General features: G+C 37.7%; 1 long non-coding RNA gene across 1 annotated transcript in view; it reads right to left on the bottom strand.

Moving 5' to 3' along the window:
• Positions 1-14607, bottom strand: part of LOC140514204 (uncharacterized) — a 97182-nt gene that overhangs the window by 18596 nt on the left and 63979 nt on the right. The gene's annotated exons all lie outside the window — the stretch shown is intronic.

The following is a 14607-nucleotide window of genomic DNA, read 5'->3' as shown; positions in this document are numbered from 1 at the left end:
TTCTAGAACCAGGGGGCAAAATAAATATTGAAAGAATCCACTGATCATCTCCTGAAAGAGATCCAAAAAGAGAAACTCCTAGGAACATTGTGGCCAAATTCCAGAGTTCCCAGGTCAAGGAGAAAATATTGCAAGCAGCTAGAAAGAAACAATTCAAATATTGTGGAAATACAATCAGGAAAACACAAGATCTAGCAGCTTCTACATTAAGGGATAGAAGGGCTTGGAATAGGATATTCCAGAAGTCAAAGGAACTAGGACTAAAACCAAGAATCACTTACCCAGCAAAACTGAGTATAATACTTCAGGGGAAAAAATGGTCTTTCAGTGAAATAGAGGACTTTCAAGCATTCTTGATGAAAAGACCAGAGCTGAAAAGAAAATTTGACTTTCAAACACAAGAATGAAGAGAAGCATGAGAAAGTAAATAGCAAAGAGAAGTCATAAGGGACTTTACTAAAGTTGAACTGTTTACATTCCTACATGGAAAGACAATATTTGTAACTCTTGAAACTTTTTTCAGTATCTGGGTAGTTGGTGGGATTACACACACACACACACACACACACACACACACACACACAGAGAGAGAGAGAGACGGAGAGAGACAGAAAGCACAGGGTGAATTGAATAGGATGGGATCATATCTCAAAAAAATGAAATTAAGCAGTGAGAGAGAAATATATTGGGAGGAGAAAGGGAGAAATGGAATGGGGCAGGTTATCTCTCATAAAAGAGGCAAATAAAAGACTTTCCAGTGGAGGGATAAAGAGGGTAGGGGAGAGAAAAAACATGAAGCTTACTCTCATCACATTTGACTAAAGGAAGGAATAAAATGCACACTCATTTTGCTATGAAAACCTATCTTACAATACAGGAAAGTGGGGGATAAGGGGATAAGCAGCGTGGGGGGGATGATGGAAGGGAGGGCAATGGGAGGAGGGAGCAATTTGAAGTCAACACTCTTGGGGAGGGACAGAATCAAAAGAGAGAATAGAAGCAATGGGGGGCAGGATAAGATGGAGGGAAATATAGTTAGTTTTACACAACATGACTATTATGGAAGTCATTTGCAAAACTACACAGATATGGCCTATATTGAATTGCCTGCCTTCCCAAAGGGAATGGGTGGGGAGGGAGGGATGGGGAGAAGTTAGAACTCAAAGTTTTAGGAACAACTGTTGACTATTGTTCTTGCAACTAAGAAATAGAAATAGAGATAATGGAGTATAGAAAGTTATCTTGCCCTACAGGACAAAAGAGAAGATGGGGATAAGGGAAGGGAGGGATATTAGAAGAGAGGGCAGATTGGTGATAGGGGCAAATAGGATTCTCGGCGTTTTGGGGTGGGGGGGAGGAGAGAAATGGGGGAAAATTTGGAACCCAAGCTTATGTAGAAATGAATGTTGGAAAGGTAAATAAATAAAAAAAAAATTCAGAGAAATTCAGAGAATTTAACATAATATAAAACTGTAACATAACAGTCATAACAACAGTCTTAATGTATACTGTAGGCACAGTAAAATCAATGACAGCAGACCTATAGTGTATCCAAACAAATAAAACATAACCACACACAGTGTTTATAAAAAAGTTTTAAAAATGCAGAAATAGTTTTAGAAAAAAGATACCTTGTGTAAGAAATAGTAAAGACCAACAATAGGTATACATCACCCAATTTATTAAATGTAACCAAGAATACTTTATTATGGGACAGAGCTCACAAAAAGGCTAAAATCCAAGAGTGACATCAAAATGGGGACAACCGGTTGAACTTAACCAACTATATTTCAATAAGGAAGTGAAGAATAAATGGTTGAGTGACGCAACTTTCATTATAAAATACAGAAGTGTTTAATATTATGACTCAAGATCAGGTCATGGCTTCCAGAAGTTTTCTTTAACGAACCTAATCTTATTCATGAATGCAGATCACAGGTTAATGGAATCATAGATTTAGAGCTAAATGAGGCGGTGGTAATCATTGAATCCAATTCCTTTCCTTTTATAGATGAGGAAACTGAGGCGCATAAAAATTAAATGACTTGCTCAGGATTACACAGTTTGCAAATACTCAAGACATAATTTTAGCCTAGGTCTTCCTGATTCCAAATCCAGTGCCCTGTCCATTAGGAAAATGGTATAATATATTATTGAAGATTCTAAAAATTTAGCTTCTACTAAATACCATGAAAGACATGACCAGGAGATTAGGGTTATTTACCAGATATTTACTATCCTTTATAAACTAAATGACCAAATCCCTGTATTATAAACATAAACCACAAAATCTTGAGAATTCAACAAATAAACAGAACTGCTACCACAGTGTCATTACATACGTAAGTAACTGCTGTTCACAGCAGCTCAGGGATTCCATTGATGCATAAAAATGTCAGAACATTATTAATATAGTACCATGCTAGAGACTTATGATCTCTAAATTGCATGGAATTGTTGGGATTGGAAGCTCAATTCCGTGTGGACGGTCTCGGACGGGTAAAAGTGGGACTTCTAAATCTTAGAGTCTTATGAGGCCCTCCATGAACAGCGGGGGTTCGAGAAGGTCAGACTGAGCTAGCTCGGCTAGCTCGGGTATTTCCGCCTCTCCCCTGGAGATACGTGATGGGTGGAGTCTCCCTGCCCTCGAGGTCGTCCCGGATTGGAGCACACCTAGTTACCTAACAGCACGGTATTGAGATGCAAACTGTGTGGCTGAAGGTTAAGTAGGATTGAGGAAGCCGGAAAGCCCTCTTAGCACGTGTGGAGCCAAAGAGGACAGTAGGCTCCGCTTCTTTTCTTTCCTCTCTCCCCTCCCCCTCTCTCCCCGCTTGTACTTCTACTTCCAATCCCTTAAGCTTAGCCTCCTTAGGAAATCTCCCCCTCTTCCTCCTAAGGAAGACCCCCCTGCACTTGTAACCCGGACCCTGAAATAAAGCTCAACCCCTGTTCGACTCTGGAACGTCCTTTCTCTCATACGTGCATCCGGCGTGGCCAGCCGAAGACCTCGGAGGTGAGGTAAGAAAGACTCGGGTAGCCCAATACAGGCCTCTAGGTCTGGCATGGAATGAAAAGTTTTCTAAATAGAGGCATTGTGGGTTAAACTATGTGAGTTTAACAAAAAACTTATTTGAAAATGGGAAAAAGGAACCCCCCCCCCAAACTAATGGGGGAACAGGACAAGCTACATATCGTATTCATCCTCCTGACTGTTTTAGCAATGTTTCCAAAATGATGCTTTAAGTCACTCTACAGTTGAATTGACATCTCAATACAATTTTTCAGTTACCAAAAGGAGTCATTTAATTCACCTGTCCACAGAATATAAAATATACAAGAATAAGAGGAGAGTGACTCAAACTGTGAAAAGATAAAAATAATGATTATGCCAATAGCTCAAATGTGCATAGTACTTACTTTCTTATGGATTATGTAGCACTTACTTCCCTTTCAATAGCCCTACAAAATATGCAATTAATATTTTACAGAGTCATGGAATTTGAGCTAGAAGAGACTTTTATTCTGTGACTAAACCATTCTGGAGCCACAATGAGCTCATGCTGTAACTAGGGAAACAAAGCTTAAACAGGGGAAATAATTCCAATTTTTTTTTCCAAAGTAGAACCAATTACAGCACGTTATGCCTTCTGTAGTGGGTTGTGCAAATAGAATGAATAAGGAGTAGGACTCTCTATGCTAATTGTGCAGGACAGATTAAAGAAAGAAATTGCACCAGGAAAATTAATTTACAGTTGGAGTTGTAGGGACACTAAATGAAAGAGATAAAATTTGAGTTCAGAATTCAAGAACAGGCTGGAAATAGAAACTCCTTTGTAATGCTTCTCCTTGATTTTCCCTCTACATGTATGACAGTTTCTTCTCTCATAGTGTCATCATCTTCCTAAAGGTGGTCACAGTTTAAACCTCTGCCCTAGGCTCTTTTCTACTGGTCCAATTATTATCTATGTTCAGGTGACTTCCAAATTTGTAACTCCAGTACTAATACCTCCCTTGCATGTCATTCCTGAATGACAATATGGGTGTCACCTAAGCATCTCAAACTCAACATGTCCAAAATGGAAACATATTCTCCTACGTAAACCCCAAAGTCATCACTTCTATAAGCTTCCCTGCTTTTATTGTGGTTATTATGTTTCCAGCCACTCAGTTTCACAACCTCAAAATCATCCTGTCTCTAAATTCCCTTAATCTCCATGTTCTATTTGTTGCCAAATCTTGGCATTTCTATGTCCACCAGATCTCTCATCCTTATTTCCTTATTTCATACGACCTTTACCTTAATTCAAGCTCTCATTGTCTTTCACCTGAACTATACTTCAAGAGTCACCTAATTAGTCTTCCTGCTTCCAGTCTCTCCTGTCACAACCCTTCCTCCACAGAGCTGCCGAATTGATATGACTAAAACTAAGATGAGAAGACATTATGACTCTTCTGGTCAAAAATCTCCAGTAGCTTGCTTAGACGAAATGCAAAATCTTCAGTCTGGTATTCAAAGCTTCCCTCCCTATCACAACATGGCTCCCACCTACTTTTCAAGTCTTAAATAACTTGATTTCCCTTCATGCATTCTCTGTTTTAAGCAAACAGGCTTACTAGTTATTTCTTGGGAAAACACACCTCTGCCTCTTAGATTCCTCATTCCTTCAAACCACAGCTAAGTTGTCACCTCCCATATGAGGTCTTTCAAAAGGAATTTACCCATCTCCCTAACTAGTATTCTCTCCTTGAATTTGTTTCTTAGAATAGTACATTATTTGTCCTTATCTTTATATGTGTGTAACCATACAGCAGACTATCAACTCCTTGAAGGAAAGGATTCTCTCTTTATCATCTCTGTGTCTTCAATGAATGTTTGATGAATTGATAAGCAAAGAAGGCATTCAGCCAGCAGATGAAATGGGGTAACCCATCTTAAATAATTGCTAGTCAATGTTACTTGGTTAATCTGGCAAAAGTTCTATGACGTATATATTTGCCACCATCTGATTTGTATTTGCCTCCCCAAATCTCTAATATAAGGAATATTGTTTATATATTGAAAGAAAATAACAATAATTATGTCTTTCATAGCAAAACCAAATCATGCTAACCAAACATTTCTCAGGATTCCCCAGAGCATTCAGAAACAACAAAAGAGAAATCCATCCTACTCAACTTTCAAGAAGGTTGGAATTCCCCGTAGTCACTCTTAGATTTTCACATGAGTTGCACCAGCTTTCCAGGATTTTCCTGTTGCACTTAATACTTCAATATTAAGGTGTGGCATTGGTTACTAAACATCCCTGCAAGAGTCAAATTTATGGGAAGTCTTGCCATTTTCAGAGATCAGGCCCGAGGAAATTCTGTTCAGGCAAAAATGTGTCTGTTATCATTGGTTGGATCTGCCTTACTGATATAAGCATAAGCTATCACTTTCATGGTACCATGGGAAAAGGCAGTAGGAAAGGAAGACAATGAAAAGGCAGAATTGCCTGCCCAGAAAAAAAAGCCTATGGAAATTATTTCACTGCAATAGTTCCATTTTCTTAAGGATTGAAGGCTTTTTAATACTTCACTTCTGTTAGGAAAGATCACATTTCAAGACTGCTTCTCCATTCTCCACTCCTCCACTTCTAATCTATGTCCCATCTTCAGCACTCCATTGTAACGGGTCTCTCTAAGGATATTGGTGGCCTCCTAATTGTCAGATAAAATGCACTTTTGTCAATCTTCATCTTCCTTGACCATTCTCCTTGCAAGTTTTGACACTGTAGATCATTTCTCCTACCAGAAACTTTCTCCTCTTTCCTTGGTTTCAGAGATATTATACTAATCTGGTTGTCCTCCTACCTCCTTAATCACTTCCCAGGCTCAAGGTTTTTATTCAGGTATCTATTCTTCTTATCTGCTCTCTTGTAATTTCATTTACCATAATGGCACCAGCTTTTCAGAGATAACTACCAAATCTCCATCTTAAGTCTTGACCTCTCCTCTGACCTGATCTATAGCTTTAACAACATGTAGTGTAGCTCTTTCTATCCAACTAGCACCTCAAACTCAACATACCCAATGACAAAATACATTTATTTCTCCCATTTACTCCTTCTTTTTAAGTGTTATTTTGTCTAGTATCACCATTTGCCAAATCAAATTCCCTTAATCATGCTAGTATCGGGATTTAGAAGTAACCCTGGATTCAATCAATCCATAGTCATAAACTTAGCAATCATCTTTCAGTCTCCCCTCCCATTCCTTTTTCATACACAATCAGTTACTAATTGCTGTTAATTCCTTCTCCAAAATATATTTTGCATCCAGTTTATCCTTTTTAATCCCACCCCACTGCTCTAAACACATATTGGAATTTCTAGCTGCCTTGAGTATTACCAGATTCCTCAGATGTGTCCTTACTTTCACTCTATATTTCTTCCAATATATTGTTCATTCTATTGTCAGAATAATTCTTCTGATGTCTAGATCTGGTTATGTCATTTTACCCCCAAATCTTCATTTGTTCTCCATTTCCAGCCAGGTAGAATTTAAACTCTCTTCCTGTCATTCAAGGTGTTTTACAATTGACACCACTCTATCTTTCTAACCTTAGCTCATATTACCATATAAGATAGCTTCCATACACTTTCTTATATCAACAAACCAGACTACTTCTTGTCACTAGAAAATGCAGTTGTCTACATCTGGAATATCTTTCCTCTTCTTTTTCAGTTGTTAAATTTTCAGTGGTTCTTTAAAGCCCAATTCATATGCCACAACTGTCCATAAGAATAACTCTTACCCCTCTGTAATCATATATCACTTTGTTTTATAACTCTTTAATGTATATATTATATAATACTACGTACTCCAGTGATTGGAGTCTTTTCCCTCTACTAGCCCACTTAGAATAGAGCTCATTGCCTCTTTAACCCTGGTATATTCCTTAGCTTATTTCTTTTTCTTGGTGTTGAGTGAAATAGTTTAATTCAACCAACATTTTTTAGAAAGACATTATGCTAGAACCATAAAGGATGAAAATACAAGTAAGAGAAAGCTCTTGCTCTCAAAAAATTATAATCTATTGTGAAATATGACATGCATAAATAAATATATACTAAATACTAAATTATGAAAAAGCTGATGGGAGATGTACAAAGTTCTATGACTATAGAATAGATAAGGGTGATGGTGGGTGGGTCATGTCAAAAGGCACTTTTAATACAATTGTCCTGTGTATTATGTAGGGTGAAATCTCCTCCCTGACTGTTCCCAAAATCTTATGCTATATAAATAGCAAAATGGATAGCTAGAGGAAATAAGGGAGACAATTCAACCAAATGAGAGCTGGCTTATAATGGTAGTTAATTGAAAGAAAGAAAATAAGATGAGGACCAAAAATATTGGGGACTAGATTAAGTTGGTACAGATATTTAATTAGTCGAAGAAATTAAGTACTCAACAGAAATGACTGAACAGCAATTCTAGGACACTAGAGTGAATGGTAGAGTTAATTTCTATAGATCCTGACTTACTTAGTCATTTGGAATTGTTAGAGGTGAGGCATCTTTTGAGCAAGCGTCCATCAGGAAAAGAGGGAGAAAACTGCAGAAAAAGAAAAGTCTGACTCAGCAGAGTGTATGACTGGTTATGATATACCACTTCCTGTTATTTCCTAGGTCATTAACCAACATCGTATGACACAGCAGAAAAAAACCCTTTTTTCCATGATGACATTTAAACAATGGATGAAGAGGGTAGGGAAGATGACCAGAGGTCACCAAATTTTTGCTATTATCAAGAAGCAATCAATAAGAGGAATTCTTTTATAATAATGAGAGGCATGCCTTGTAGTCCAGTCATGCTGTAGTTGATTTGTTGAGCTTAGGGAGGGGATGAGGAGGAATTGATTGAATCCATGTTGCCTCTAAATTCCTATAACTTCATGATTAAAGGAATTTTATTGCATTTGAGCTCTATTTCTTTTCTTTCTCTATCTCTTTCTCTTCATTCTTTTTCTTCTCTCTCTTTTCTTATTCTTCTCTGTTCTCTTTCTCTCTGATTCTCACTTTTCTCTCCTCTCTCCCTTTTCTCCCCTATCTTCTCTCTCTCCTCTCTCTCTTAAGTTCTCTCTCTCTGACTTCTCTTTTCTCTCTTTCCCTCCTCTTTCTTCTTCCTTCTCCTCCTCTTTTCTTGAGTGAGAGGTATGATATAATGTAAATATTATTAGATATGGAGAAGGGAAAGGGAAACTCAGTTTTAATGAAATTGTTATTTGAGGTCACAGAATTAAAACCCAGATGTTCCAACTTAAAACCCAAAGTACTTTTCCATTCAGTATGGTATTTGCTACTCAACAACTCCAGGAGAAATGCCAGGAGCAGAACAGAGATCTATCCACAATGTTTGTAGATCTGACCAAGGTCTTTGACACTGTTGGTTGTGAGCGTTTATGGAAAATTATGTCAAAATTTGGTTGCCCAGAGAAGTTCATCTGTATTTTACATCCATTTCATGATGACATGTTTGCCCAGGTTCTGGATAGTAGACAATGCTGTCATTCTTTCGCAGTCACCAATGTAGAGAATCAGGGCTGTATGCTTGCTCCCATGCTTTTTAGTATGATGTTTTCAGCCATGTTGTCAAATGTTGTCAATGAGGATGAGCACAGCATCAAGGCCAACTACCGTACTGATGGTAAGTTCTTCAATTTAAAAAGGCTGCAGACCAAGACCAAAGTGCAGGGAGTGGTGGTGCATGATTTTCTGTTTGCAGATGATTGTGCACTCAATGAAGCCTCTGAAACTGAGATGCAACAATGTATGGATCAATTGTCTGTTGCCCGTGCTAATGTTGGCCTAATAATTAACACCAAGAAGACAGAGGTGCTCCATCAGCCACCACCACATCATCAACATGTGGAACCATCGGTTACAACAAATGGAGAAGTTTTGAATGCTGTGGATAAGTTCACATACCTTGGTAGTGTACTTTCCAAGGATGCACACATTGACAATGAAGTTGATGCACACATCTAGCTCAGTGTTTGGGAGGCTCCGAAGGAAAGTTTGGGAGAGAAGAGGTATTAGACTGACTACCAAACTGAAAGTCTACAGAGTAGTTATGATGACCTCACTGTTGTATGCCCATGAAACAAAGACAGTCTACCAGCACCATGCCAGAAAACTGAATCGCTTCCATTTGGGCTGTCTCAGGAAGATTCTGAAGACCACCTAACAGGATAAGATACCAGACACTGAAGTCCTTACTTGAACTAAACTGCTAAGCATTCAGACTATGCTTCAAGGAGCACAATTCCAATGGGCTGGCCATATCATTTGAATGAGAAATGTACGTTTGCCAAAAAGATTGTTTTATGGAGAACTCGCATGGGGCAGGCAATGACATGGTGGTCAGAAGAAGAGATACAAGGACACTCTCAAGGTCTCTCTCAAGAACTTTGGATTTGCTTGTGTGACATGGGAGACACTGGCATAGGACCTCTCAGCCTGGCATGCCCACATCAGAAAGGGTGCTGTGCTCTATGAGCAAAGCAGAATTGAGAGAGCACAAAGGAAACACCGGATGTGCAGATTTGGAGTATCGACTCCAAATGTTCACATGCACTATCTGTGCTCAATCTGTTGTTGAGCATTCTGAGCTCATATTGGTCTGATCAGCTATAGTCAGACACACTGAAACTTGAATTTATCATGGTGATGCCATTTTGGTTCTCTTTGAGAACAAAGGACAACAACTAAACCACTTTCCCATTGCCCCATGCCAAAAGCTTTCTTGGAGTAATCCACTCTGCTTTTCTCAGAATCTCAACCAATATTAAACCACATACTTTTAGATTAGCAAGAATAAACATGTCAAGAGCAAATATAATAATTAACACATAAAACCATAAGTATTAGGAAGTAATTAGGAAGCAAGATCATTCTCTGGCCTGTACCAAAATGAACACCACCTCCCATTAAAAAGTACAGAGGAGTTAGCAACACTAATACTACAGAAATTTGGAAGAGAAGCTCAGTTACTTAGCTGTTTGCATCATGGAATTCAGGAAAATCTTCTCAGTGCATTTTGGACATAAGTGAGACTCCTTGTCAAATCTCTGGGATCAGCAGGATTTTGTGAGGTTTGCTGTGTTTAGGGATACCCTGGAAACATTGTTTTAGTTGGGCATTTCTTTTTCTGTCCCATCTGTCAGAAGGCACTCCACGACATGCCTTCCCAGATCTCCAGACCTGCTCCCTCCCACATGTGGGTCTCTTTGACTGTGCCAGGTCTAAAAAAACCAAATATAAACTTTCTATGCTCTTTGCAACACTTTCTACATATCAGAGTCCCTTTTGACAATGCCCAAACTCCAAATTTCATGGTAGTCATTCACCTCACTCCGCTTTCATTTGTGGTGTGCTCTTTGTTTTATTTGACACATTTGACACACCACAGTAGTGCCAAGCAGACACCAAAAGTTCAAACCAAATGAAAGCTGCCTTTAACTCAAAATTATAGTTATTTTAATTATGTGATTTCTTGTAAAATTTCTTTTGGGATCCTAAATTGTTCCAGTAAAAAAAACCCATTTCACAAAAGTCTTTAAAAAAACCAAACCCTTGAAATAATGTACTCTTTTGTTCAAATCATTCATTAAATTAAATGTTTTGTTTTGTTTTTTTAGCAATGCTGACATTTTTATTATTTGTTCAAGGTCCTACCCTGATGCATCATTGAGTCAAACTGAGATCTTGAGTTCTATGCCAATTCAAAGGATAATGGTAAATTCCATCAGGCTAGAAAGACTTTGAGTATGGACTCACTGAGACCTTGTGTGTGTTTTCTTAGGACCACTTCAGAGAAGTACAGACACATCCATTACTAGTAGGTTGGTCAACAGGTGATGAATGTTTCAGTCATGGTGGAGTAGGGCAGATTTAACTCATTCAGGGTTGAATGTTAAGGTTCAGGATTGGAAAAAAATGAGAATTGTAGATTACCTAGCTTCTAGCCAAAGGAAGTTTGCTTAAACGTAGCATAGGAAGAATATTCCTCAAAGGTAGAACCAATCAGTCAACAGGCATTTATTAAGTTCCTGTTGTGGATGAAGCATTATGCTAAGCTCTAGTGAAACAAAGAAAGGCAAAAAAACCCCAAAACAAACAACAATCCCTGCTCTCAAGAAATTCACATTCTAATGGGAGAGACAACATGTAAACAACCCTGTACAAGCAGGAAATATACAGGAGAAATTCACTGATTCAGTTTGCTTAGCTCCCTGCCTCTGTATTGGCCATGCTGGTGCACTAGCCAAACTCCTTACTCTTTCCTGAGTAGTGTTTTTACTTAGACCACCAGGAAGCTCCATTAATGGTTCAGATCTCAGATCCCAAACCAATTTTATTTCAAGGACCATTTCAGTTCTTTTAAAGGAAAAAAAGAAACAAAAAATACCTACCCTGTGCTGGTAGCTATTGCTTCTATAACATAAAGTGATGTATGAAACTGCTGTTCAGTTTTTTTCAGTCATGTCTGACTCTTCATGACCTCATCTGGAGTTTTCTTGGCAAGGATACTGGAGCAGTTTGCCATTTCCTTCTCTGACTTATTTTGTAGATGAGGAAACTGAGCTAAATATGGTTAGGTGACTTGCCAGGGTCACATAGCTAGTAAGTTTCTGAGGCCAGATTTGAACTCATGACTCCAGGGCCTGTATCCATTGTGCCACCTCACTGTCCTGAAATGTATGGGATAGAAAAATAAAAAATGTACAGCAATATTGTACAATAATCACCTATGAATGACTTAGCTACTCTGATCAATAAATTGATCCAAGACAATTCTGAAAGATTAATGATAAAAAATGCCATCCACTTCCAGAGAAAGACTGATGGACTCTGGGCACAGAATGCAGTATATTTTCACTTTCTGTATTTTTGTTTGCCTTTTTTTGGCAACATGGCTAACATGGCAATGTATTTTGCATGATTGCACATGTAGAACTGATATCACATTTTTTTTTGTCTTCACAATGGGTGGAGGAGGGGTGAGAGGGAGAGAATTCAGGACTCAAAAATCTTTGTGTTTTTTTAAAAGGAACATTAAAATAAATAAACAAATTTTACAAAGGAAAAATACAAGATGCTCCTTGATCCTGTGTAGCTCCCTTCTGCTTCTGTGGTAATGGTGGAAGGATGAAAGAAAAGGGGAGGAGAGGGTATCAAGAAATACAGGTTTTAGAAGGTCTACATGTATTAAACAGCTACTGAGACTCTCAACTTGAAATCTTTGCCCTTTGACTTCCTGATCAATATCCTCCCTAGAATGTAGAACTTGATTGAGTGTAGCACTAAAAGTGTGGCCCATTCAGGGCAGAGTACAATGAGATGGTCACTTCTACATTCCTGGATAAAGGCTGGACCTCTCTGTCCCATTTCACTCTGGAACACAAACCAGATAATCTGCTATTTACAGGGCAAAAGGCACTGGGAGTAACATACGGGAACAGCAAGGTCATGACCAGCGAAATTGCCTTACTCTGATTTCTGGCATTGTGGAGAAAGCATGGAATGAGAAGTCTTAGTACGTGGTTTCTGAACTCTCTTCTACTCCTGTGCTGGAGTGTAAACTGAAGCAAATCTTTTCATTACTCCAGTCTTTTCTTGGTTGCAAATTGGAGATGATGACACTTACTCCCCCTACTCCTCCATCTCATGGCCTCTGTCTCATAGAGTGATTGCCGGGATCAGAAGTGCCCGTATGTGTAAAGTGTTTTCAAAATTATAAAAAGCATTTGCCCAGTGGTGCTCTTTCTTATTATGTCTTATTATTCACAAAAAAGTCACTCTTCAGGTCCATTTTCTGACTTCTATCCCAGAACTTGGAAAATTCTGCTAACCCAGGGGTTCTTTTATTTTATTTAATTTTTGTTTTGTTTCTCAATTATGTATAAACAAATATTTGCAACATTTTTTTTTTGAGTTCCATAGTCTATACGTCCCTCCATTTCTTCCCTCCTCCTTGAGAAGGTAAGCAATTTGATATAGATTATACATGGGCAGTCATGCAAAATGCTTCCATATTAGCCATGTTACAAAAGAAAATGCAGACCAAAAATAAAACAAACAAACAAAAAAGCAACAGCAATCAGGAATAATAAAGTTTTTTAAAAGTATGCTTCAGTCTGCATTCAGACTCTATCAGTTCTTTCTCTGGAGATGGATAATATTCTTTATCATTAGTCTTTTAGAATGGTTTCAGGGCATTGTGTGGCTGAGAATAGCTAAGTCATTCACAATTCATCATTGCACAATATTGCTGTTACTGTGTAGTGTTCTCCTGGTTTTGCTTATTTCACTCTCCATTTTATATGTCTTCTCAGGATTTTCTGAAAGTATCTTATTCATTATTTCTTATAGCACAATAGTATTTCATCACAATCATATCTCAAAAACTGTTCAGCCATTTCTCAATTGATTGGCATTCCCTTGATTTCCAATTCTTTGTCACCATTAAAAGAGTTGCGATAAATATTTTTGTATGTGTAGACCCTTTTCTCTGTAAAAAATCTCTTTGGGGTACAGACTTAGTAGTGGTAATGCTAGATGTAAGGGTATTCATAGTTTTATAACCTATTAAGCATAATTCTAAATTGCTGTCCAGAATAGTTGAATCAATTTACAATGCGTTAGTGTCCCAGTTTTCCCACATCTCCTTCAACATCTGTCATTTTCCTTTTCTGTCATATCAGCCAACCTGATAGGTGTGAGATGATAACTCAGAGTTATTTTAATTTTCATTTATCTAACCAATAGAGATATAGAGCATTTTTTTCCATATGACTATAGATAGCTTTGATTTCTTCATCTAAAAACTCTCTGTTCATATCATTTGACCACTTATCAACTGGAGAATAACTTATATTCTTATAAATTTCACTAGGTCCTCTAAATATTTGAGAAATGAGGACTTTATCAGAGAAAACTGCTTTAAAATGTTTTTGCCAGTTCCCCAATTTCCTTTTAATCTTGACTTCATTGGTTTTGTTTGTGCAAAGCCTTTTTAATTTGATGAATGCAAACTATACATTTTATATCCCATAATGCTCTCTATCTCTACTTTGGTCATAAATTCTTCCACTATCCATAAATCTGACAGGTAAAATATTTCATGTTCCCTTAATTTCCTTATGATAATGCCTCATGTCTAAATCATGTGCTTATTTTGACTTTATCTTGGTGTGAGGTATTGATCTATGCCTAATTTCTGCCAAGTTGCTTTCTAGTTTTCCCAGAAATTTTTGTCAAATAGTATTTGTCCCCAAATCTTGGATCTCTGAGTTTGTCAAACATGAGGTTACTATGTTCATTTACTTCTAGGTATTGTGTACTTAATCTATTCCATTGAACCAGTACTCTATTTCTTCACCAGTAGGAAATTGTTTTGATGACTATCACTTTGTAATATAATTTGTGATTTGATACTACTAAGCCACCTTCCTTCATGTTTTTTTTTACTGATTCCTTTGAGATTCTTAAACTTTTGTTCTTCTGGATGATTTTTATTATGACTTTTTCTATCTCTATTAACTATTGCTTGGTCGTTAAATTG

The sequence above is a fragment of the Notamacropus eugenii genome, chromosome 7 (genome assembly GCF_028372415.1).
Source record: "Notamacropus eugenii isolate mMacEug1 chromosome 7, mMacEug1.pri_v2, whole genome shotgun sequence".
Taxonomy (NCBI): domain Eukaryota; kingdom Metazoa; phylum Chordata; class Mammalia; order Diprotodontia; family Macropodidae; genus Notamacropus; species Notamacropus eugenii.
The sequence above is the reverse complement of the archived record's forward strand: the minus strand, read 5'-3'. Positions and strand labels throughout refer to the sequence as shown.